This window comes from Callithrix jacchus, chromosome 14, assembly GCF_049354715.1.
Source record: "Callithrix jacchus isolate 240 chromosome 14, calJac240_pri, whole genome shotgun sequence".
Lineage (NCBI taxonomy): Eukaryota > Metazoa > Chordata > Mammalia > Primates > Cebidae > Callithrix > Callithrix jacchus.
In genome coordinates this window covers 13,164,850-13,191,072 of record NC_133515.1, presented here as the reverse complement: position 1 = coordinate 13,191,072, position 26,223 = coordinate 13,164,850, and the positions used below count along the sequence as shown (strand labels likewise).

The following is a 26,223-nucleotide window of genomic DNA, read 5'->3' as shown; positions in this document are numbered from 1 at the left end:
AACAAATTACATTGCTTTTACCATATGATCTGCTTTCAATATTTTGTAGATGGAATAAAAAAATTATTAGTTAAGTCTACCACACAAACTTATGTCTCTACAAAAACCTTTGTGGGACTTTCTAGGTTAGAAAGTTTGAATAAACCCTCTCATACCCTTTATTGGTATGAGGAAAACTAAAAGCTAAAACTATCTGATAAACCTACTTCCTTTATTTTACAGTCTCCTCAGGCTTGTAGCATATACGAAAATATGACAATTACTTAGATTGTTGCATAAAGAATATTTAAAATATTCTCCTAGTTATTCTGAATCTTTCTATAAGAGGAGTGTAATATAGGTATTTACACAATTATCAGGTATTTGGTTGTAATTTCCTACCATTACTGACATGTAGCATTTGAAAAATTATTGCGAGCATTAGGTCTACTTCTTAAGACTGGGAAGCGGCCGGACATGGTTGCTCACGCCTGTAATCCCAGCACTTTGGGAGGCTGAGGAGGGTGGATCACGAGGTCAAGAGATCGAGACCATCCTGGTCAACATGGTGAAACCCCGTCTCTACTAAAAATATGAAAAATTAACTGGGCATAGTGGGGCGTGCCTGTAATCCCAGCTACTCAGGAGGCTGAGGCAAGAGAATTGCCTGAAACCCAGGAGGCGGAGGTTGCGGTGAGCCGAGATCGCGCCATTGCACTCCAGCCTGGGTAACAAGAGTGAAACTCCATCTCAAAAAAAAAAAAAAAAAAAAAAAAGACTGGGAAGCAACAGGAACTTCCAAGATATTTTATAAAATACGAGGGAAAGAACCATACTCAGAGACAGCAAAGCCTCAGAACTCAGCTTGTAAAACTAGAATGTCTGAGTTATACCCCTGGCACCTTCAATTTCTACATCTGGGACCTTAAACTGTGCTATGGTCAGAATGTGTGTGTCCCCCAAAATTCATGTTAAAAAACTAGTCACCATGTGATACAATTAGGAGGTGGGGCTGTTAGGATGTGATTAGGTCATGAAGGAAGAGCCTTCAGGAATGTGGTTAGTGTTTTTATGAAAGAGAATCCAAAAAGCTGCCTTGCCCTTTCCACAATGTGAAGACACAGTCGGAAGGCACCATCCATGAACCAACAAACAGGCCTTCATCAGACACTGACTCTGTCAATGCCTTGATCTAGGACTTCCCGTCCTCCAGTACCATAAGAAATGCATTTCTATTGTTTATAAGCTACCTGGTTCAGGGCATTTTGTTAGAGAAGCCCAAACTGATGAAGACAGAAACCTTACTTATCTGTGCAGGGTTTCCATATGTATAAAATGAAAAATCCTGACAGTTCCTACTTTATGGGATTGGTATAAGGTTTAAATGTGTTCATCTTCATAAAGGACTTGGAAAACTGCCTGGCACTTAAGTATTAGCTATTATTATTTCTAAGCAGAAGTTGACACTAAAATGCTACAGTATCCATGGGCCAGGAGACCTCCTTCGTGTTACTTTACAATCATGCCTCCCAATGGTACAACAGAATAAATATCAAAAGCTGCTGAAAACAGTTAAGGCAGAGTGAAACATCACTGTATCACTTTAAAGTAACTATGCTAATACTGTATCTGTGACTTGTTATTTCTTTATGGAGGCTTCTCCAGAGTATTTTCACTATTTATTCCACTGCACTGAGTTAGTTTCTGCATGAAAATACAAAAGATAATAGACTGTGCCTTTAAAAACTTATGGTTAGTACTACAGGAATAAATATGGAAAGATAGCTAGCTAGCTAGAAAGAAAGAGATAGAGGGAGATAGGAATGGCTATCTGCTCATCCCAAGACTGAGTGATTTTATTGCTACCTGACTTAGGAAGTTGTTAGGAATATCTACTTACAGGTTTTAAACGATGGTTCAGTTTTAACCTTCAACATTCCTAATTGTCTTTTTATGTTTAGCCAAAACCAGCAAGCTGTTTGCTTCTCTGTGGAAATATTCTGCTGACTCAAACCTGGACTTCTCTCCAGCAATGTGGAACGGGCATGTTTTTGCCTTTGCCAGCATGTTAATACCCTCCATCCCCTCTTTGTTTGATTGTTTCTGGGATTAACATTAGGGGGCTCATTGTGTCTACCCAAAGTGCACCCTTCTCCTGGCTTCCCCTCTGCCCTGTCTTAGACTTCAGGGAAGAATTGACTGGGTTGCTAACCCACACATCCCTAAGGGCCTTAATTACCGATTTGTAGATTAGAGATTCCAGCTAGCTGAGGACATTTTGTTTATTGGATGGATGGGAGTGAGGAGGGGCAACCTCGGCCAGGAACTATGTTTCCTATTTTTGCCTAATGTTCAAATGGAAGAAAATTCCCTTTCAGTTCTGTCCCAAAACAGCACTTTCCTTTGCCCTTATGTGCCTGTTATTTCCTTGCCCTGATGTCTGCAGCCTCTGAGGCACCCTGCTCTGTTCCCTTACCACCCTACTTGGCTTGCTGCTGCCTCCAGCCCAAATGAACTAGAATAGGCCTCCCAGGGCTTGGCACATGGCGCCAGAAGGCAGAGTGTGTATGTGTGGTGTGTGTGTGTGTTTTAATTCTTTTTTTCCTTTTTTCTTTCTTTGTAACTCTTAATGATCTTTTCTTTGTGACTCCCATCCCCAATTATGTTCTCAAAAAGCTAAGTTGATGCATATGTACACAACCAACAGACTGTCTTCTCCTTGTTTTTCTCATGATTGTGCCTGTGAATAAAACCCTGAAATTATCAATTGGATAATAGAACGATGTAGCTCTTCCAAATGGTTGGGTTAAATTGGCTGTGGTTTAAAGTAGAATTGTCATTAATAATAATAGTAATAACCCGCCCACCAGTGGAATATTCATTCACACATAATAGCATACAAGCCCCCTGCTCTGGAAGTATCCAGGGGGTTGCTGTCTGGACAGAATCCTCTATATAAGCAGAAAGGGAATTCCTGGACGACCCTCCTGCGAAGGCTCCTACTTGCTTAAAGACACACCTCTGTCTTTAAGCCCCAGTTCGAGTACCATGTTTCCTAGCTCTTAGCGACCCCTTCCCTCCCTGATAGTATTTATTACCTCTAACGCCCATTTATTCCTTTCCAGTGCTGCCTTGGATTGTTATTGATCTTTTAATGAGCACCTTGTCGCTTACACTTGTATCTTTCTGCTTCACCCAGTTCCAGGTTTCTACTCCTGCAAGACTCAGGTTTGTCAGAGATAGCTCCTCTCTCTATCTTCTTATAAGTGTTTTCATTAACTCCAAATCATTCCTTGAGTGCCTTCTCATCTACATCAGAAAGTATTTGATAAAGTTTTTCTCTCTTAATGACACTATTAATAATGTGAGTGACATTTACTGTGATCTAACTCTATGCCAAGTGCTATGTTGAGTCCTCGTGAACATTGACTAACTCTCGTTATGTTATTAATCTTGTTAATTCTAAGAAAGAAGTGTTGTTTCTCCCATACTCCAGATGATGTAACCGAAATGCAAAGAGGTGAGGTAAATTCATCAAGGTTATACCATTAGTAATCTTCAGAGCTGGTCCAAAACCTAAGTGTATAGATGTTAATGGCCATTTACCCTGGTGATAATGAGAGCGGGAGTGTGAAGGCGGCATTTTCTCCTGACAGGTGCTAACATAGGCATCGCACAATTCTATTCTATAGCACTGAAAAGAAGAAAACGGCAAATTGTGAAGGAAAAAGCGACCCTCTATATTAAGAAGTCAGAAATAATTCTAGGATTCCTTCAGCAGCATGATAGTCATTGCAGTTTGGTCCACCATTTCTGTGGAGCTGTTTTGAGAAATTGTGGGGAAAAAACAAGTGATTCTATTTTTGTGATGCTTAATTCAGTAGGTGAGGGGACCTCAGTTCAAAATATTGCACTGGCCTTGTGCTGTGCAGAGCTGGCTGAGGAGGCAACAGAAATATCTTTTCCTTTCCATAACATAGTTTCTTCTATTCATCTATTGAGGCTAGCACTGCCCCTCTGTGAACTTGTCTCTATACTGATGTGGAAACTCTCTCAAGTCCCTGTGAAATACTTCTAAGCAAAAGTATTTCATGAAACAATATTTATCTTTGTGTAATCATCTGCAATACTTTCTTCCTGTATGTTATGCCTCATAGGCATGCCATGAAATGATTTTGAAGCTTATTAAACCAGCACTTTCTCCTGCACATCCCAGTTACATTGTGATGGGTCCTTGATTATAAATGTTTTTCTGGTACTTATCACAGCACTTTTGTGAATATCATTCTTAAAGCTTTCTTTGTATTCTGTTACCTTCAGCTGTGCTTCACTGTCATTTGATTGCACATATTGCATTTGTTTGGGGCCTATTGTTTAATGAGGAGAGAATTGATCCTTTAGCAATTACCTACTTATTGGGGCCAACCAAGGTCAGGGGTATTCCTGGAAATTTTTTAATGCTGGTAAAATTGAACCAATAAGAACCCCTTGTCTGTCATTTTCTCTTATATATTAAATGATTGGAATTAAAATATGATTGTGCCATTTTGAGCGATTGGCAATATCTTTCTTTAATTCCTCATTACTTCTCTATTGTTTTGTCAGGTTTTCCTTTGTTTTACTGGCACTGCTGGGTTTCAGAGCCTGGTTGTAGTGTCTGTTTTGCTAGGATTTTTCCTTCCTTCTCTTCATCTGCAGACTTATTCCATCACGCAGCCTGGGGAGACTGACATAACTTACCTTTCACATTTCCTACATTCCTTGATGATGAGGGATTTGTTGACATTTTCTGCAAACTCTGTTGCTATTATAAATGGGAAACTAGATTTCAAGCTCCAGCACGCTCAGAGTTAAGCTGCATTGAAAAGGTAGAAAAAACTAAATGAGAAAAACTGAAAGATTTAGAATAAGAGACCATTCGTTAACAATAAAGCAGCACCATTCCCCTAGAACGTAACCTTTTAAATGTATCTACCAGAGTCAGACCACGAGGTTTTTCTCCTTTTAGAATTGGAGGCAGTATTCCTTTTTGCTTCCTAACCTACTAATTATGGTCCCAGCTAATAAATATATCCTGATACTTTTGTGATTATTATTATCATAATTGTTTAGTTAGGTATCCAAGAAAGAAAACATTTTCAGATAAAGAAACATTCCTTCTAAACTTTAAAAACCATATGGTTTATTTGTGGTTTTCAAACAAAAGTGAAACCAGTTACTTAGAATTCCTCTGCCTGTATCTGCCAATATCCAACTCAAGTTTCACAATTTTGGAGGATTAGATGCTCTTTAAAATATTACCAAAATCTATAGTCTGTTATACTCGAATAAGTTCACAATTCTTCAGTCTCTGTTAAAAGAAAGATCTATCCATATGTGACCCACACAAACACAGGCTGTTTAGGCACAAAAGTAAATACAGAGTCAAAACAAGAACTTTTATCTTTGTACACGGGTATGAACATAGATAAACCACATGACTCCGCATTCACGTAAACTACACACACACACACACACACACACACACACACACATGCTCACACACATGCACAACACTGATGCCCTTCCTGATTGGTTTAACCTGTTTTCTACCACTGAGTATAAGGATATTTTCAGACTTGTCCAAACGTTTGATTTTTGTAATTATTGTTGGGTTTTCTTTTATCTTGCTCTACATGGAAAATAAAATTGTGATTTAGATAGTTTGGTCCCAGCGGTCCTGTCTGCGCTCAGCAAATGGTTCCATGTCACTCCCTGCATCACAATATGGGAGCCACCGAGCTTGGCGGCAGCTAATCCTCTGAGCCTGTTAATAAGCTTAGGAGCACGTTCATTGAAGGCTGACGCGTTAGGCACAAACAGGGAGAAAATATCTACTGGGGAAAGCTGAATTGGTTTTAATCATCTGCTAATCACCAGTAATGAGACCTACTCTGGGGAAGAAAAGAAAAACAGATAGTCAGAGGGAGGTTTTGTTCTTCACAGCAGAGTAACATGGAATGAGAGGGCAGCTGTTATTAGGAAAGAAAGGATGGAAAGAAAGAAGGGATTTGGCCCGAGCAGATGAAGCGTCCTCGGCGGCACTCTGTTTTGTTAGCCAAGTGTTTCTTTCATTTAGTCCCTGAAACTTCGCATCTTGCAGACTCCCTGACAGCCCACCTCTATGATATTGCTTCTTGAAGAAAGAAACTTCCCCCTGTCACCTCGGCCTTCACGTTCATTCCTGGAGCATTTTACCATAGCACTTTATATAGTATGTTTGCTTGAGGAGAGAAGAAAAGGAAATAGTTAGGGCAGCTCTTGATTGGTACCAAGACATAAAAAAAAGAGGGGTGTGTGCAGCGGAGGGGGCATGCGGAAAGCGTGGTGAGAGCAATTGTGATCCCTTGTCATGGGAGGTAAGGCCTGACAAGGAATTCAGGAAGGAAGAATCAGTTGCAAAATGGTCGGGCCCCACCAAATTGGGTAGACCGTCTTTTTAAGTCTCAGGCTCTGTGTTTCGGGAAACTCAAGGGTGGGTAGGACTTGGCTGCCATTTTGGATGCTGTTATTTCACAGACCTTTTCTTCAAAGTTCAAACTCTTGTAATTGCCAATAATATAACTGTGCTTCACATGGTGGGTTAGGAGCACCGTTCTACATTGAACAGAGGTTCTCCATAAGGAGAAGTTTATAATATACCTGCCTGTATAATCTCTCTAGAATAATCAATATATTCACATAGGACTGAATGATTACAGCGGCTTCCAGGGCCACCCCTGACCCTTCTTTCTCAAGCTCTTGCAAGCCGAGCCAGGGGAAACCTAAAGCATAGCCCTGGGATCCATCCCAGATGAGGCCCTCCTGCATCCTCAGCTTCAACATCTTTCTTAGCTCTCAGTCATACTCATACGGAAACCTAAACTCCTGGTCCCTGGACCCATCATGTCCTCATTCTCTCCTTCCAGTCACCTGGCTTGGCTTCTGTGCAACATGAGGGTTTGTTGTTTCTTGCATAGCCTGACTTTACCCCATGGTTTTGGTGAGTGCTGTGCCCTCTTGGTATTCCCTTTGCTGGTTGCTATTTCTTGTAATTGTCCCACTGTTTAATAGTGAGGAAGATTGACCCCCTAACCTAAAAATGTCCCCTTTCTCTCTGGGCTTTCTCCTATAGCACTAATCCTATTCTCTAGAATATGATGATTTCTGTGCCACTCTCTTCAATTCTGGGGACAGTGACATTCTTCCCTTCATCCCTCACACCATCCAGCACACAGCCCTGCAAATAGTAAACTCTCCACATGTTGAAACAGACTGAATTTTAAGACCTTTAGTGGGAGAAATCAAGTTAAGATTTTAGCCTTCTGTAAATGTATATTTAAGTAGTTTGCAGTACTCAGGGTGTAAAAAGCAAGCCAAATTTGAATGCTCAAATTTACTTTTACTTGTTAGCCATTTATATTCATTATTCCAGCTATAGGCAGAGTGAGAACGGGAAAACATCAGAGTGAAACAATAAAGTCTATTTTGCAGAAAAATAGAGAAAGCAAAACTGGTAGAAAACATCCACTGAACATCTGGGTCATCTTTTCATAAACTTCTCACATAGTATACCCACAAGTGCTGAGGCCTCCTTAGCTGAGAGGATGCTTAGGTACAACACTCACAGCCTCTGCCTTGGGAGAGGTCATAGGCTTAGAAGGGAAGGACAATGTAAATGAAATATTAGCAACCAGTGCTATTCCATTGCATGAAACTGCTGATGCACAGGAAGCACTGAGGGGACAAGATGCATCCTGGCTAAAGCAACTTTTTTAGGGACAGCTCAAGGAAGGCAGTGACCTATAAGGCTCAGTCCTGGAAGATAAAGAAGAAATGTCCAGGAGAAGAAATCTAGGACTTCCAAAATTAGGAAAGCCAATGGCATTGAGAGATCAAAGAGATAGATCAATGTGCTTGTTAAGAGAATGTTGAATAGTTGGTGTGGGTAGAGGGGGTGTGTAAGGCCATAATTACAAATTCAAAAAAGTAGACATTGTATATAAATTTAAGTCCTACCCCAGAGCCTGGTGATAAAAAAGAAATCTAGTCTGGGGAAAGATTTAAAAGCATCTTTCTATTTAGATCACTGCCCACGTTAGCTACTCTAGATTTTGTGTTCTAAGAACTAAAAATCCATCTGGGTATCATCCCATCAAAAAGCCATCCCATGATTCCATGGGCTTAAAGTGTGAGACACAGTTCTTAGCACGTAAAGAGCTCAGTGTTTGTGTGAATATTATCATCAACATCATTATTTATTTCCAACACTATGAAAACTTTAGAAGGCAATTAGCTAAATGCTTTCAGTTTTTAAAATGAGAATTGTGATCCAGAGATAGAAAGTGACTTATCAAAGGTCAACAGTTGACGGGAGTGATATCTTTTATTAGCATTAGAACTTTGCAAAGGGCGTCGATACCCATTGTCTCAGACACAGACAAAGTGAAGTAAGGAATGGAGCTGCTATTATCCTTGACATGACAGTGGCATGCTTCATACTTACTGCTAATCAGAGGCAGAGGCAAAATTTGAACCTAACTACTGATCGAGTGACCACATTTCCTTGTGGCTCTAGTCAATATATCTGCATTTGTTCAGCAACTAAAAGATGAATACCATTCAAGCCTATTCACAACATCCCTATTTCAGTTATCAAGGAGTTTTAGGTTACTTATAAAACTGAGTGTTTAAAATGCTTTTTAGATAGGCAGCATTCTAATGTTGTGAAAAATGAATTGGCCATAATATTTGTTCTAGGGCTTAATTCATTTATATTGGCAATATAGAATGCTAGGCAAGACAGGACCTCTGAGATGTGATGGCATCTCCTAGCTCAATCACACTGCAAATTTGAGAACTAAATTCAGAGACACGAAGTGACTTTCCCAATGTCACTCAGCAAGTATTTGGAAGCTTCTAGCGAAGTGTTCTTCTTAACAGTGCCGTGCTCTGCCTGCATAGAAAGAAACAAAGGGGAATGGAAGTTGCCAAATGCAAAAAAAACTGTACACTCTACTTTCATTTTTAAAAAGATGCAGGTGAGAAACACATAACCCCTTCTATATGAAAAAGCATCTTAAAGAAAGTAAAAAGTGACTGCCCATAGCACATTTAAATTCTAAGTGGAAAGCAATGCGTAGAAAAGCACACAATTTAGAATACAAGGCCATTTATTTAATTCTTATATCAACCAGTTGCCTATGTGTGGTCCTTAAACTTCCTAAACATCAGTTTCCATTCCCATAAAAGGGTAATAAAAATAATACTTGCTTTGCCTTCTTTCACTGTGTTTTCAGGTGGTGATGGAATTCTGTATAGAACATGCTATAAGTCAGTCTGAGGAAGGGGCAGGTGGTGAAAAGGCCTTAGTGATATCTGAGCTGAGGCTGACTAGTGATGAGCAATGAGTCAGAAAGGAGAAGTGGAGCGACCTTGTGCAAAGGCCCTTGGGCGACAAGACAGAGGTGGTACCTGGAGAGAGCTGCCAGCAGGCCGTTGGCCAGGGAACAAGTGCAGGGCAGAAGGACTGGCTCCACCAGAGGGTCAGAGCTTTGGCCTGCAATCTGTGAGGGATCTCTGGAGGATTTAAAGCAGAAGTCACTTGAGTTTTAGGTCTTCATTTGGGATTATCTCTCAACAAATAATGTCAACAATGAATTTGAAAGTGACAAGATCAAAGGCAAGGCAGTGGTTAGGCGGCTCAGAGAAGACCTCTGCTGAGGCAATGTTTATGGAAAAGAAGAGAAATTGGCAAAGTTGAGAGCAATTAAAAAGTCTGAGTCTGCAGAGCCTGCTGAGTGATGAAGGTAAATGCCTTTCTGTTTTCTGATTATTGGCTGGTTAATTGTGATTCTATTGAATTAGAGATATTGTAAGGGTAGGTTGGATGCAAAATGAAATTAGGTTTTGGACATCCTGAAGAAGTTCAAAAAGCACAGCCTTTAAGGGAACGGACTTTGAGGTCAAGAAGGATGTCCGTTTCAGTCTTAGCTTTAGCACTGCCTGGAAGTGTATGAAATCATGATATAGAGCATTGAGACAGAGCCTGGAACCTAAAAACAGCTATGCAATTAGGTGCAGTACAATGCTGATGATGGTACTGGTTGTGGTTAGGGTGATGAGTCAGTGACAGCCACTGATCCAGGTGACCCTCCGAAGGTGAGAGCTCTGAGTATGTCATATTATACTTAGCACACAGATAACAATGAAAAGATGGAGAAGAATCAGATCACTCATGGGTCATGTTCATAGTTAGGAAAGAAAGTTGGGGAAGACACAGCCATATGGGACAACAATATTTAAAAGAAGGACAGGTGAAGAGAAGTTGACCTTGAGAATAGTTGATAGAGAGCTAAGAGGAGATTTCATTATTGAGCTAACAATGAGGAATAACAGTTTTCCACCTTAAGTGTAACTTTGATGAGGGTAAAGACTGTGTCATGATAGTCTTTATATAACCAACCACAATATACTTCCTGGATTAGTTTAGGTGCTAAATAAAAATTAATTGAGTCAATGAACTTGAATACAATGTCATGTTTACTACCGGCCACCTTACTGACCTCCACGCATCCCTTGTGTTTTGATTTCAATCTATTTGTACGCAGACAACACAATGCCTAATTCAGTGATTCTTAATACTTTTAATTACACTTTTAGGCCTAGGACTTATGAGACCTTTCATAGCACCAATCTGATTGTGGGTGGGATAGGGGTGTACAGTTGTGAGTATAGGGATTTACACATGTCTGGTGGCTTGGGGTGACATATATAGAAATTGAATTATGTTCATAGTTTTGAAAGAGGGAGAAGTCAGAATATCACCAATGTTTTGTTTACTTTATTAATGACTAATTTGCTTCACATATTCAATGTAGTCCAAAACAAACAGGTATTTGGGATAATGATATCATATGTGGAACATGTGAAAAGACCGAAATTTCAAGACAGTCTAAAGGCTTATCAAGAAACAAGGGATAGTAATGGGGTTGCTGGGTAGGAGAGAAATGGATGGAAATAGGCAGGGGTTATGCTACCGATGGACTTTCTTCTTAGAGCTCAGAAATTCTTTTGGGTTATTTTCCAAATACCTCTATTATCCCTGCTTGGGTGATAGAAGTCCCACTTTAAGAAATTTAGAACCTTGAGATTCTCTAACAGAGAAAAAATATGAGTGCTACCTTGCTGGACTAAATATAAAACCATAGATTTGGGAGCTTAGAACACTGTAAGCTGCCCATTCAGTCTCTTCCCTGGCCTCTAAGATACCTAAATCATCTAGGTTGTGTTTTGGAAAGGCTGGGTGAAATGAAGTCGAAAACATAGATTTTAGAGCCAAACAATTTGAATTCCAGCAGAGTGACTGCATGTCCTCAGACAAGCTGTTTGCCCTGCTTGAGCTTCCTTTCCTTTTTCATTTATAAAATGATGAAACGTCAAAGTCTCAACTTTTTCCTCCGGGGAGGCCTAAGTTAAATGACTTAAAGAAAGCATCCTGCCCAATGTTTATGATGAAGGAGGGAATCGGTGATTTACCCTTTATTCTTCCTGTATGATCTAAGTATAGTCATGAACTAAAGGGTGGATTGAGGATGTGTGAATTCAAACTATCTATGCAAAAGTTTATTTCTCACTGATAGTACAAGCAGCATAGGGTCAACTCTACTCTAACGAGTTACTCAGCAGCTCAGGAAATCTGGGATCCCTCTCCTCGTAGCTGAACCATCTGAAGTCCCGACGCTGCATTCCTTCCCTCAATAGGCAAAGAGAAAGCTGGCAGCCCACACCTGATCTTAAATGATTTGACTCAGAAATGACACATATCATTTCCACTCACCAAACTGCATAGCCCATTGAGCTTCAGGGAGACTTGAAAAATGGGGGAGTACATGGGTATTTGGTGAGCAGTAAACGTTTCTTCTAGAGTTACAGAATCGCATCAGGCATTCAGCTGGAACTGTAGATGCCATACATGTAAACCATAAATTAGATTTGAAGTAATCCCCATCCCATCCACAACTTTTTAAACAATCGATTTATTTCATGCTCAGCTCGTGGTAAAGAAGATTTCTGGAACATACACAGATGAGCTTGCTCACTTTGCTGGACTGAGAACAGAACCAGTGTCTTGCTTTGTTCTAGAGGCTCTCTCTAGCCCCGAGCCTTTCGGGGTCACTCTGGAAGAATATCCCTGCAGTGGCCATTGGCTACAGTCCCCTTCATGTCCCCTTGGTTCCTCATTTCTCTACTCTCTTCTCTTCTTTTCCCTGCTAGTGCCTTGGCCTCTGTGTTTCATCTTTCTGTCTGTCAGGCTGATTAGCATACTTTGACAGATTAAAAGGCTAAGGTCAAACCAACAAACCCCTAAAGAAATGCAGTTAATTATTGTCCTATGTTTTTAAAACACTTCTGCTCTTCAAAGAATTTAACAAGGAATAAAATTCAACTCTCTATCCCAAGGGTTGTTTTAATATTGTATTAAAAAAATAAGTCCCTAAGCGCTCCGCATTCCATGTGGTGGGAGAGCGCTGAACTGCTGTGGGAGTGTCAGTGGTAATCGCCTCTACTTCCCAGGCATCTCTAAAGTGACACAAAATGGCAGGCGGAATCTTGCCAGCACTGCCATATAGCGGTCCATGGAAATGACACTGCCTTTGTATTCATACACCATATCCAAAGACAGGAAGTGTAGCTTGCAACCCAAAGAGGCAGGGTAGTGCAGTGGCTAGGGCACAGATTCTGATGCTGAGCTTCCTTGGTTTGAATCCCAGACTTATCCTTTGTGAACTGGGAGATGTTAGGGCTGTTGTTAATTCTCTCTATGCTCTGATTTACTGACCCATAAAATGGAGACTTGGTGATAATAATAGCACCTATCTCATCAGGTTATTGGGAGGACTAAGAAGAATGGATTTGGAAGGATGCCTGAGCTACAGAATTGTTCATTATCGGTAATTCCTTGGCTTGATACTCCCACCACTGTTTTATGACAAAGCAGTTAACCACTTTGATGATCAGAAGTATACTACATGTATTGTCTCACTTCGAAAGAATTAGTCACCTGACGGATATGCAAGGTAACATTGCAAGCGCACCTGCACTGCAGGTAAATCACTCCGAGGCCCCCAGACAGCACTGATTAGAAGCATCGTCAATCTTGCTTCAGCCCTGCTATGAGCCGAGGCTAGAACGATGAGGGTCAGGAATGGAGAAGCACAGCCCTACTCGCCCTCCAGATTTTTCTGAAAAAATCAGTTTACAAGATGATAATGGAGTCAGGTTTATTGTGCTGCCCCTCCAACAACTGAACAGTTCTGTCATGAGCAGTGGCTCACTACCAAGTGGCTCCTGGCAGGGCGGGGGCAGGCCTGAGAAAGTGCAAGCTGGGGGTGGGCGGGTGGAAATGCAAGCAAGTGAGAGGAGCCACGAAGAGGCGAAAGCACTCAACTCGAAAGCTAATTACTCCACATATTTTGAAAGATAAAAACAGGATAGCCTCCAAGTAAGAGGCATCTAATAGCTCAAGAAAGTCTCCAGTGAAGTCGTTCACTACAGGTGAAAGGCCCAATTACCAGATCAAGTGGCTACATTATCAAAAATTATTCTATTGATTTCAGTGAGGTGCGTTTCCCTGCGATGATTACCACCATCTGAAATCTCCTTTCCTGCTGATTTGGAACATGCCGCCCCGTCTCCGTGCTTCAAGTTGTTCAAGATGCTTTCGCATGTGTGGGTAAGCACAGTTCAGCCTGCTGTGAGAGTCTGGTTAGCACAGGCTAGAAAGGCAGGCGGGCCGCACCGTGCCCAGGGCACTGTCACTGTTAAGAAATTAGGTGCAACTGGATGTCGTTTGCATAGGAACTTTTTGAGTTCTGGATTTTCCATGATGCTTCCTACAAGGGACGCTACTTGGGAGAAAGACCCCCATGAATCCAAGATGAACTTGCAAACATCAGTGGTCGCAGCCTGAGAGCAGAGAGACAAAGGACTGAACTTCACACCTGAGCCCCATAGGGATGTACTGTGGTCTAAATTGGAGGGAGGTGGGGCATTGGGAAGAGAGATCCTTCTAATTTCTTTTAAATTACCTAGTGCTTTCTATTTCTGAAGAATATTGTGAGAAAAAGAGCATTTAATAGAACAAGGTTCCAATCAAGTAAAAACTGGAAAGGAATCTTAGAAATCATTTACTTTCTAGGAGAATGAAGTGTTCTTTCTACAAATTTGAATATAATGCCATTTTAATAGTTCAGCCAGACAATTTCCTTAAGAATGCTTTTTTTTGGATCCAGAGATCGGTGGACAATTTCTACTTCCCTGTGGATAAAAAGGGTAATGAATTCCATGCCTATCTTCCCTCCTACACCTACCCATGTTTCTATTTCCTGGATGCTGTTCTTGGATTCACAGTTGGTTAATATTAAACCAGGCTGGGACAGGATGTCTTGCAGCTAATGTTTGAACTAAGGCCAAGACAAAGCACCTTTCTGGTGCTGGTGAACTTCCACCCCAAAAGGGCCCAGGGAGCGCTACTATGTCCATGAATAAAAGCACCAAGGCAGTGCGGTGCAGTGGAACTTTGAGCCAATTATTCCTGCATTTGCTGTCCATTGGCGGCCTCCTCCTTCCTGGGACTCCTCAGGCTGATGCCAAACATATTCAAATCTTCCCCTAAAAGGTTTAGTGTAGGTTGCTTCTTCAGTACTGTTTGAACATTAAATATGCAAATAATCATCATTACACTTCCAACAATTACACATGTTTGCGAGCACCGTGTCAAGTGCTGGCAGCAGAGCAATCATTTGTAAAGACAAATATTCCATTCCAAGAGATGTCATGCTGCTTAGAAGATTCTTTTTTGTATTAGTAGCCACACTGCTGCTTCATAAAGTGTGCAAATGAACATGACAATGCTGCCAGGAGCTGCCAGGCCCTTCCCCTCTACAGAGCAGGTGCCAATCACCCATCCCACACAGCAGAGGCCTGGCCTCAAGGCCCAGGGACACTGAACATGGCGACTGTGAGCAGGCCTTCCCACGAGGCTCCCGGGTCGGCTTCTCCCTCCTGCTGCCCCCTCCCCTGCCATCCCTCTTCTCCAAGGGGGCCTCAGGCCTTCAGAATATTTTAATTCTTGATTTCTGACTATATTATCATGTGTTTGTAACAGATGAATTGTCATTTGTAGCTCTGAGGTGATGTGAAAAACTGCCTGGAACCACAGACCTGGTGTCGCAGCCGGGTAGGAATTCTTTTCTGTGCGTTTTTACCTCTTCTCCTTATTATTGTTTCCTTTATACCCCTCCCTTCCCCTTGCTCCTTGCCTTTCCCATCCTGGTTTTTCACGTAGTTATGGATAATTGTCACCATTTACTTTTATCGCATCCAAAGTGGCAGCTTAGAGGGGCCTGGACTCCAGTCAGGACTAATCTTGCCTTCTCCCAAAGTAGGAAAATCCCAAATCTTGCAGGGCTCAATTGATAACCCTTGCGCTTCTTTTCCATGAAAGACGGATGGTTCTGGCAAGCTTGGGAGACTGCAGATAATGGGATTGACTTGGTACTTAAATCTCAGTGAACCAGGACAGCATAAGTAATTAGTGAATTGGATCCATCCTAGGGTGCTAATGATGGCTAAGTCTGCCCCCACGCCATTCTGAAAACGGCAAGAGGCACATCCATCTCACGCAGATAAAAACCAAGGGGACACTGCTCACAGACACCATTTATTCCTTCTTTAGTGCACAATTTATCCTAGAAGGGAAAAAAATCTAATTTTCCTCGAATGATACCCAGAAGACCAAGTGACCAGGCTCCCACCAGAGTTCATTTTGATCACAATACTGCTGCTGTTTTTTAATTAAGAAAGGCTAATTAAGAGAAACTCTACATTTATCTTCTTATCTACTTGTCAGCATAGACTCCCAGACATTACCTATATTCATTTACAATTTGGTTACTGGCTTTCTATCAGTGAGCCAGTGGTGATTCTTGCTTTATATCAAGGTTGGTACATTATAAGGATTTTGATAGTGTTTTCAAGAGTTGAATAAACACAAAGATAACTTTTAGAACAGTAGATCCTGGTTTACACAAACACACATATGTATGTAAAATACTAGTTACATACATACATATGTTTTTCCTTGGTCAATTCAAGTGTAAGTCATGTGCGTACAGTCTGGCCTTCTTGTTCATTTTTCTTTTTACCCAGAGCGATGGCACTTTATCAGGATAATTTAGATAAATGTCTTTTCATGGAGTTCACTTATCCTTCCAGCAAACATGATCGACAAAGAGCCACAATAGATGAATGACATTGCATTTTGAACAAACATATGCTCTGTCAATGTAGGAGATTCTTGAGGTGGTCATCTTCCCTTTTCTTTCTTTTTTCCACCTAATTTAATCAACATTACCAACTACCGAAACATCCACAAAATACAGTTTTGTGGAGATGACCAGGGCTTCTGAGAATGAAGAGTGAAAACCTGAATCAAATGGATTTCAACTCACAAGTCAGTAGTAATCCAATGTGCCAGCCTGGCAATTCTTATGTAGATTGATCAGAAATAAATGTGACAGACTGTGCCTCTCCTTTCCCCAGCTTTGACATGGCAAAGGGGCCCTGTAGCCAAAAACAAGCCCTGCCTTTTTAGTCCCTTTGAGTCCATCTCTTCTGCAGTGCTTTCTTGCCTTTCTTTGAACATTTCATTTGGGGGCCAGGTGGACTTATTATAGATAACAAGATAAGCCAAAGTAACTGGTTAGTAAGAAGCTTTCTTGAAACTAATTTTCCTCTCCCCCTCCTCCACCAATCCAATCCTTTGTTTTGTTTTGTTTTAATGTGAGATTTCTTTCCATGACCCTTAGTTTCATGGTGACTGGCTTCTAAGGAGACTTGTTTGTGTCTGCACATAGAACACCCACACATCAGTGCTTTTTCATATCAAGGACTGATTTCCCTGAGACCCTTCTTAATATTTAATATTTCAGGAGAAAGCTGATTAGGTGAGCACTCCTTTTTCCTTCTCAATCTGTAAGGTTAGTAGTATTTGGACTTATACAGGATGAAAGGGAACAGGATCTCACCAAGGAGAATGTGGAGTTCGAGGAGAGAATGAAATTTAGTTTCTTCTTGGCATGCACGAAGTTCTGACTTGACTTTTTCTAGATATGGACTTTCCTAAGTTTTAGCATGTCTGAAATTTGGCTTTCATTTTTAAACTGGACTAGTTCTTATCGATATTCATGATTCAAGTGTCTGTCTCCCTTGAGCAAAGAAAGTTCATGTTGATCATATGAGTTTGCAGAGAAGCAATCTCATTTATGTGTTGAATGTGTGTGTAAGAGATATTTATAAGTATTGCTTGAAACAGTTTTTTCACTTATCAATAAGAATATGTAGTTTTACTATTAAAATATGTTATCATAATTCATTTCTACCTATACCAAGGAATAATGTAGACTAATAAATAACTATAGTTTTTCCAAATATCAGTCTTCATCTAAATGTACAGTTTTAGAATTCAGTGTACTTGCACAATAAAATTTTAAAAACATGTTTTACAATTATTTTGAAAGAACTAGTGACTTGTTAAAAATGTCATTTAAAAATTTTAAATATAGCATTATATATATTTATATTTATATATTTATATTCATAATTTATATCTATAAATATATATTTTAAAACATATATTAAAATATATTTATATAATATATTTATAGTTATATATATTATATATATAAATATGTTATATATTATATATAACTATATATATAATATATAGTTATAGTATATATAATTATATATTATAGCAAGAGGACTTGAGCTGAGAAAAAAAATACATGTATCTCTTCTGAAAAAAAGTGGTACTTCTATAAGGTATTTCTGTGATAATTCATATGTTCATGTTATTTAAGAAAACCTCCATCAAAAATTTACAAAATATTGAAAGCAAATACGTGCTCACATTTGACAGCAAAGTGTGTAAGTTCCTTAATGTTGCTGTTCGATTGCCTAGTTAAAAATTCTGGCCTCACCACTCATTAGCTGTATCTTCTTGGGCACCTTCTATCACTTCTCTGTTGCTCAATTTCTTCTGAAAAATTAGAATAATAATTGTACTCACCTCATTGGACTTGTGTAGGATTAAATCAATTTAGTATCTCACATATATTAAGCACACACACAAGTTGTATTTTATTAATAAAGGTAAGTTCTATTTATTCCTGTGAATAAAAGATTTCATATTTCTATCAAAAACTCTAGGGCTCCTTTTTCTAAAGAGAGGAGAGCCATTTTACAGCTAATATTTGGACAGTGCTGATGTTGCTGTTCCTAAAATGCGTGAACCCTGTGATTAGACTATGAGACTCTCGTAGGTCTAGACCGGGGTTTGTCAGCCCTGCATCCTCCTCAACTCTCACGCAATGCGCTGCTCATGATGTGCCTCCATTTAAGGAAGCTTCCTTTCCAACTTCACTCATGGACATGTGCCAGGAACTGGCAGGAATTGGGAATTGTGTGTTCGAGTTTATGTCTATTCAAGGAAGAATGTGTTCTACACCTAGTCCCTGTCCCCTAGAATCAGAAACATATCTAGTGAATGTGCCATTTACCCTCATAAAATCTGGTTTTGTTAAAAGTTTATCACTGAAATTTTAAAAATGGGGCTTCCCTTTACATAGTACCAATTGTGAAAAAATTCTCTAATTTTGTAGGGTCCTAACTGGGTATGCACATTAAAGAAACAAATGGAAGCTTATCATTATATTACCTTATTATAGTCAGAAATTAATTGCAAGATGGAAAGCAGTATCTTAGATATAAATTTTGGTTTTTTAATGTTTGTTTGTTTTTTAAAAAAATGTTAAATAGGGGGGCACTAAAAATGATTCCTGCATTTCTTCATAAGTCTGCACAGTAGTAAAAATTTTTAATATTTTGGAATTTTAAGGAGAAAATATTAAATAAGAATTTTAATGTATTTCGCATGATGGCTTTGTTATCAAAATTCATCATTTTTCAAATTTGATATTCATTATAGAAGAGATTTTGACTGGCATAACTGTAATGTAGCAATGACTACATTGCTTTTTGAACTTCCCCAGCCATAAATGGATAATCCCTTTACTTCATGAGAAAACTGGGCCTTTAAACAGGATCCTGGCAGATGGAATAGTCCCTCTGAAGAGTAGGGTTACATGGGCAACTTAGATGAAATCTATGAAGTATTCTTTCTATGAAACAGACCAAGAGAATGGTGGAGAGAGAAAATGTGAGTGAATGATTAAATGAACTTCAGAAGCATTTTCATCTGGAGACAAGTGTGAAAGGAGGAATAATAAATGACTCCCTGTCTTTCTAGAAAACGGTTGGTATCCATTGTCTGTTCTGGAAGCCATCTGATAGCCCATGCCATCCACCAATGGGCATAGAAAAGTTTACATAAAAGAAAAGGGGTCAACTCAGTAGAGGGAAGAGGCTAAGCCAAAACAAAGTAAATTGCTTCATTTCACTAAGGTTTGATTAATAGGATATTTGACACCTAAGACCGCTGAGACAAGAGCTAACTAGCCTTTAGCAAACTGTGCTGTGAATCATACTTCACACATCAAGATGTGAGGTAATGAGATTCTCAAAAAGTACTGCATTTAGAAACAAACCCTTAAACTCGAACACGCAATTCCCAACTCCTGCCAGTTCCTGGCACATTTCCATGGGTGAAGTTGGAAAGGAAGCTCTGTGCTGTTTTTTTTAGGGTAGTTTTTGTTTGTTTGTTCCTGACCACTGATAGCATGAGCTAGCAGCTGGTGTGAGAATAAAGGAAAATATGTGTGTATTGGCAGCAGACAATTTATAACACGGCGTGCTTATTCTCCCAGTCTTAAACATCAGAGCTTATGGCTTAAAAAATAATAATTCACAAGGACAACTTTACAACTGCACACTGAAGGTTTTTTGCTGCTGTTGTGTGATGTAGAATTTTTTGTAATCTAAGGGGAGGGGCCCGTAAAGATTGGTGTGAATTTGCGACTAACATGGTTCATAATTGATCAATCTTGTACATTTAATTTTTTCTTAAGGATTTTGCAGCCATCACAGGCCATTTTTAGCCAGGGAATCAGCACTGGGTAAACCTACATCTCCACCTAGTGGTGTAAGGGAACAGTTAATTACTTTCTACAACAAGGAAACCAAGATTTAGTCATCCTTGGCAGGCAGCGTGAAAGCCCTAGGTTGCTGTGCAGTTGAAGTACAGTATTTAAAGATAACATTTTAATCTCAGAATATTCTTAATTCCTTTCCATTGCCCTCCATATTTTCCTTCTCCTCAACCCTAAAAGCTGACATTATTAGATTGCAAAATAGCTGAAAAATATTCCTCCCACTCTATTTTTCATTCTTGCACTGTGCTCAAAGACTTTGACCAAAAACTCATTTGGGTAGCAAAGGATCATCTTTGAGGATCCCCCCGCCACCCATCTCTGCTTCTTATTCTTTGCCAGCTCACTTTTGGCGGGTGTCCCCATAGTTAGAGAGATCAAACAGAAGTTTCCATACAGATGTCTCAAGGCTTATTTTCAGTCTGCTGGAAAAACCACTTATAATGCTCCTGCACCCTGCAGGTTAATGAAGGGGCCACCTCTGCACTCCCCATCCCAGGTCGTCCCAAACAGAGAAGCCATATCAAGACGCATTCTCACGCAGCAGATTCTTAGCTCTTGGCACCTGGCTTTCCCATTAAGCCCTGACCCCTGTGCTAAAAACGAACCAGTTGGACCACACTAATATATCTAGGGCTTATATGATTTGAATAATCAATAAACAATTAAGACTGTTTGCTTCTTTAATACCAAAAGGACATTTGAATTCGGTCCCAGTTAAAAGGAAATAGTTTGTTTTGCTTTTAATTTGATTTGCAAGATTACAGAGCATCTGCTCCTCCGAGATGTCATTTCAGCCAATTATACAGATTCTCTTCTAGTCGCTTTCTCACCACTGGATTCATCATTGGTATCATCCACACTGTAGTGAAATGTAGAAGCCAGGTTTTTTGGCTGGAATATGTCTGGAAAATTTAAAGCTAACTAAGGGAGTCATTGCTTGCTAATCCCTGTAATTAAGCACTACTTGTGGGAGGGTATATTACACTGATTGAGGCTGTTGCCACGTATTGGTCCTAAAAGTGTTTAATAATCCTACCCTGTAATGTTGAATTTTTCGTACCTGTTAATTAACACCCACTAACTTATATAGAAGGCAGAAAAAAAGTGTGAATTGTCAGTTTGCTTCTACTCTAGCCTATCTTTTCTCTAAACCTCGTGTTCCGGAATGTGGTTCCTTAAATTGCAGGAAACCATCGTATGTTAAAAAATGGAGAGAGGAAGGTTAGAACAAGGGGATTCTTAGAGTATTTTTAATTTTCTCCATGTTTAGAGCAAAAGATATGCAATTCTTTAGCGCAGACGTTTAAAGTCATCTGCTGTCATCATCTGCATTGCTATTGGCACCGATCAATAACACAGCGACTTTTTCTTAAAAACTCTCCACTTATTTCTCACAATACTGCACTGACTGTAGGTAGGAGAAATTTTGCTTGGTTTGACTGTTTATGAATTCTCAATATCATGATCTTTAATTAAGTAAGAACTGTAGTTTACCATCTTTTTGCCTGATTTTTATAAAATTACATTGAAATAATCAACACAACCTCAGTCCTTGAGCATCCTTCGGCTTTTCTCAGACTCAGACATCAGCGATAGTGACCTGAACATGAAGAATTCAAACTGAGGACACTTTAACCTTCCACAAAAGGACCAGTTCTGAATGAAGGACCAAAGAATCAGACAGATTCTCAAAGACTCTGTCACAGTAAAAGAGACTGGTTTTAGGTAGAGTGGGTGAGAAAAAGTCTTTTGTGTGTATGGGGGCTACACCTGACTGTGTAGCCTTGGAGTCTACACAAAAGTCAGTCTCCCCTCGTTAAGCCTGTGAATTCGATGCCCTCCACTGAGTGAGCCAGGACGACCTAGTGATATGCGAACACAGCAGAGATTTCATTAGGGCTTACAGTAGAACACACACATGTACACACATACACATACCCAGTCACATATGCATGCACACTACCTTTTCAGATCATCAGCATAACATTCAGTGACTCCCTAAGTTAACCCAATTGTGAACCCTGTATTTTAAGATCGTTAAGTACTTAAGTGAGACTTATAGATGTCACTCCATGGGTAATTTATAAGTTTAGATGCCTGGGGTTGCTTTTAGAATCTTACTATCTCCTGCCTGTCTCCCCACACCTATTGATCTAAAGGGAAAGGACGTGAAAGTTTCCCTGAAATCAAATCTGCTCATCTACCAACACTGTTATTAGCAAGGAAGAGATGTGGGGCATTGCTAATAAGTTTTTAAACTCCAGAGTTAGTTCCATGGTAAAAGTCTTTCCAACTCATAATAGCTGACTCTTCTAGCCCCTGAGATAATGGTTACAATGCTTCTTCTGCTGTCCCAAGGTGTCACTATTAGGCAGGGACCTAGTGTAGCCTGGTGGGCACTTGTACATTATGGGGTAGATGCCTGCCATGGCTCACATGCCTGCCAGTTCTGTGGCAATGCCCCATTCTGGGCTTCAAGGGCAGAACTCTGTTGGTACCCACTGGATGCCCAGTTCCTCCAAGTCCAAGGATATTATGAGTAATGAGCAAAAGGGCCTCCAAGCTCAGGGCCCCCACTGAGGAGGTCTTGGGTTCCTGTCATCAGCACTGAACTCTCTTTCCACATATCAGGGAACATAAATTTCCCACATTGAACAACACTCCCCCAGGGGATGGATCCCTTTTCCAGAACCCCCATATATCAAAGGCTCTTACAAACAGTTCACGCTTCAGTGAGCCAAAAAAGGGTTCCCTAAGGCAGGGAACCCAGTCTTCTTCATTTATAGAACAAAGAGAAGATTATTCCCTACACAAAAAAGAAAATCTGCTCTCTGATTGGCATGATTTTTTAAATTCTATACCTCCTACTTTCTGTGTCAAGTATTGTTAATCTACTCTAAAATGCTCCAGTTCTTTACCATAGATTATATGTGTCTCTGTTAATAGTAACTGAAACTTCATTCTCTGACTCCTAAGTAATAGCTTGCTGAAACTTATTTTGTAATGAACATAAGAGCCAAGCAGCAAGGCTCAGCCTGTCACATCACCCAAAAGCAGGCCTTCAGCAGGAGCTGGGTGGCTTCTTTGTTCCATCAGTGGAAAGTTCTAGTCTAGAAAGAAGCTGCCAGCCTTTGAAGTCCAAAACTGGGGGAGAGGGATTCCAACAAAATCCTACACCAGGAAGCAAGCCCTGTGTGGATGGAAGGACCCAGCACACTTCGTAAGTGTTTTCCACTATCATTTGCTTCTCTCTCTCTCTCTCTCTCTATTTTTTTTTTTTTTTTTTTTTTTTGAGATAGAGACTCACTCTGTTGCCCAGCTGGAGTGCAGTGGCATAATCTTGACTCACTGCAACCTCCACCCCCAAGTTTCAAGTGATTCTCCTGCCTCAGCCCCCCAAATAGCTGGGATTACAGGCACACACCATCATCCTGGCTAATCTTTGTATTTCTCGTAGAGATGGGGTTTTACCATGTTGGGCAGGCTGGTCTCGAACTCCTGACCTCAAGTGATCCACCCACCTCGGTGCTTGGCTTTAATTTGTTATGTTTCTCCTATTTTTGTGTAAGGAAATTTACTGCCTCAATGAAGGAATGTAAAATGGAAACCAAAAGAATTCAGTAACTCACCAACGTATTTCAAAGTACCAACCATAGCTCCAGAGGTGCTACAGGGTTTCCACATCACTGCAAGAAACCCAATCTGGAAGCTCCACAAGAAAATAACAAAAGAACAAATTAAGGACTTTATGGAAATCAAGGAGAAGAGACTGAATCTATTTTCAGTGCTAAAGCATCCCAGGGAGCAGCAAGACACTGCACCATAAAAAAAAAATTATTAAAAGTATACAAAAACTGTCCACTTCACAAAGTCAGCAATTTGCTCCTGAAATCTCACATTGATTTGAGCATGTCAGGGAGGGAGGTGGGGAGTCTAGTGTTTTCTAATATCAAATGTCCTTCTTGTGAGGATAGGCACTAAACAGTGAATTTTCTATTTGCTCTACATGGAGCTACTAGAGCTCAGTGGAGTGGTTTCGAAAAATTAAACAGGATAGTCACTTTCTTCTCCTCATTCCCTAAGTAGTCCTTCAGACCCCTACAGAATTTAAAGCTGTAATATGTTTGAAAGTGCTAGAGAGATAGAATGGGAGAGAAGTCCAAATTTTGTGATCCCTATCTAAGGCAAACTGTATGAGCAAACACTTGGCTTACAGCTCTGGCCACTTCCTCCAGCTCCCTCAGAGAAATGCTAGGTGCCAAGAGTACTTCATAAGTAGTTTTCTAGTGATTATCTTGAAATCCCGGTACCTAAATGCTGATGGATATTATCAAGCCTTGGGAAATACCATTACCAGCCCCAAATTGAATCCAAAAGTCTTGAAGTAGGACATGGGAAGGAACCCAACACACACCTAAATATTGGACTAAGTCATGTAGTTCTCTGCACATGGTTGTTCTAGAGGAGCAAACAAATGACAGTTTGAGGAGTCTGAAGCAGCGGTAGCCTCTCAACCTTAATGCCTTATTGCCTTGTGGTTGTTTATAGCAAGTATCAGCACATACGCTATTTATTTTTCTGTCTCTTGGTCTATATTTTGATTGGTTAAGAGTAACAATTACTGCTTTTCTTGATATCTCTAATGGTTATTGCAATGTGTATCTTGGTAGATGCTCGGTAAGTATATGTTGAATTAATTGTTCTTAATAAAAATAAGATACAACTGGAGTGGATCTTATTAACTCTTGAAATGTGCTGCTGTACTGTGTCATTTATTTTATGAGAGAGAGTGTGTGTGTGTTGAGTATTTTAAGTCTCAGTTGCTCTTCTAAAAATTGAACAGGATAATTTAAGTGGATCATGGACTAAAGAGAGATTAGAATGAATAAATTCTCAAAATCTAAGAATTATTCCCTCACTTCTAGCATGCACTTATTTCAACAAGACTAACATTTGAATCAGTAGTCCTGGAATTACTAAAATCTGATTGCTTAGAATAATGTTAAGGCTCATGCTAAAAGTTCTTCATGACAATAACTCAACAAACATTATCAACCCAAACCATCATTTTAAGCACTTCCAAATATTAACATAACCATACATCCTCATAAAAGCAGCATATACCAGAGTACGCTGACTCATTAATGAGTCCTCCGAAAGAGCGTTCATATAGATAACTTTATTTCTGTCCTCTCTCAAGTTGAAAAAATCATCATAAAACCATAATGGCTTTGAAGTTGTGTTTTTATTATTTTCTGTTTATTTTTCATATTATTTTCAGATTTCCCTCTTCACTCTCCAAGGCCTCAAACTTCTCCCATGAATTTTCTCCAGCACATTTGTACATACAAAGTTACAGAAAGCATGGCTGAGCCATGGCATCTCTTTTTGCCGTCTTCTTTCTTATACGCTCTCCTTCACCACCCCCCAATTTTCAGATCTAAATGAAGAAATGATAGCTGTAATATTCTGCAAGAATTCTTTCTATCTTTGCCTCCTAGTTATGACAAGTATTCCAGAGTTTGTGGAAAGGAGGAGAAACAGGGCACCTCGGCGGGTGGGCACATTGGGAAAGGTTTGCAAAGCACTGGAGGCGTGGGGTGCAGTGGTTAAGATCACTTTTCAGTGCACTGCAGTTCATCAACTATCTCTCCTAGATTCCTTGTCTTTACAGTGGAGAAAAAGTTGTACTGGCTATCCAGCTGCTGTGAATTAAATGAAATGATGCACGTGGAGCACCTAGTTCGGCCTCACCGAGCTGGCGACACTGGCCAAGAGACAATCAGTTCTGCGGTCGTGGGTGACTCAGGATACGTCAGTTCACACATACTTTTAGACATCCTTCTATTCTCCCTCATTCTCATTCTCATTCTTATTCTCTCCCTCCCCTCCCCTCCCCTCACTTTCCCAGTCCCTTCCATCCCGCAGCCCCTGTCTCCCTATCTCTTTTCTTGTGCCATTTCTTTTCCATCTTTGTAGTCTCTCTCCTATGTCTCAACTTCTAATTCAAGATGTTAAACAGCAGGTATGTTCAATTTAAAAAGGAATCTTG

General features: G+C 40.1%; 1 long non-coding RNA gene across 1 annotated transcript; it reads left to right on the top strand.

The window, feature by feature from the left end:
- Nucleotides 1-244: 244 nt before the first annotated feature.
- On the top strand, nt 245-17,555 carry LOC144579139 (uncharacterized). The gene is made up of 2 exons (XR_013526052.1): nt 245-13,076; nt 13,617-17,555. It is a non-coding gene; the product is annotated as an uncharacterized LOC144579139 (long non-coding RNA).
- The last annotated feature ends 8,668 nt before the right edge of the window (nt 17,556-26,223 follow it).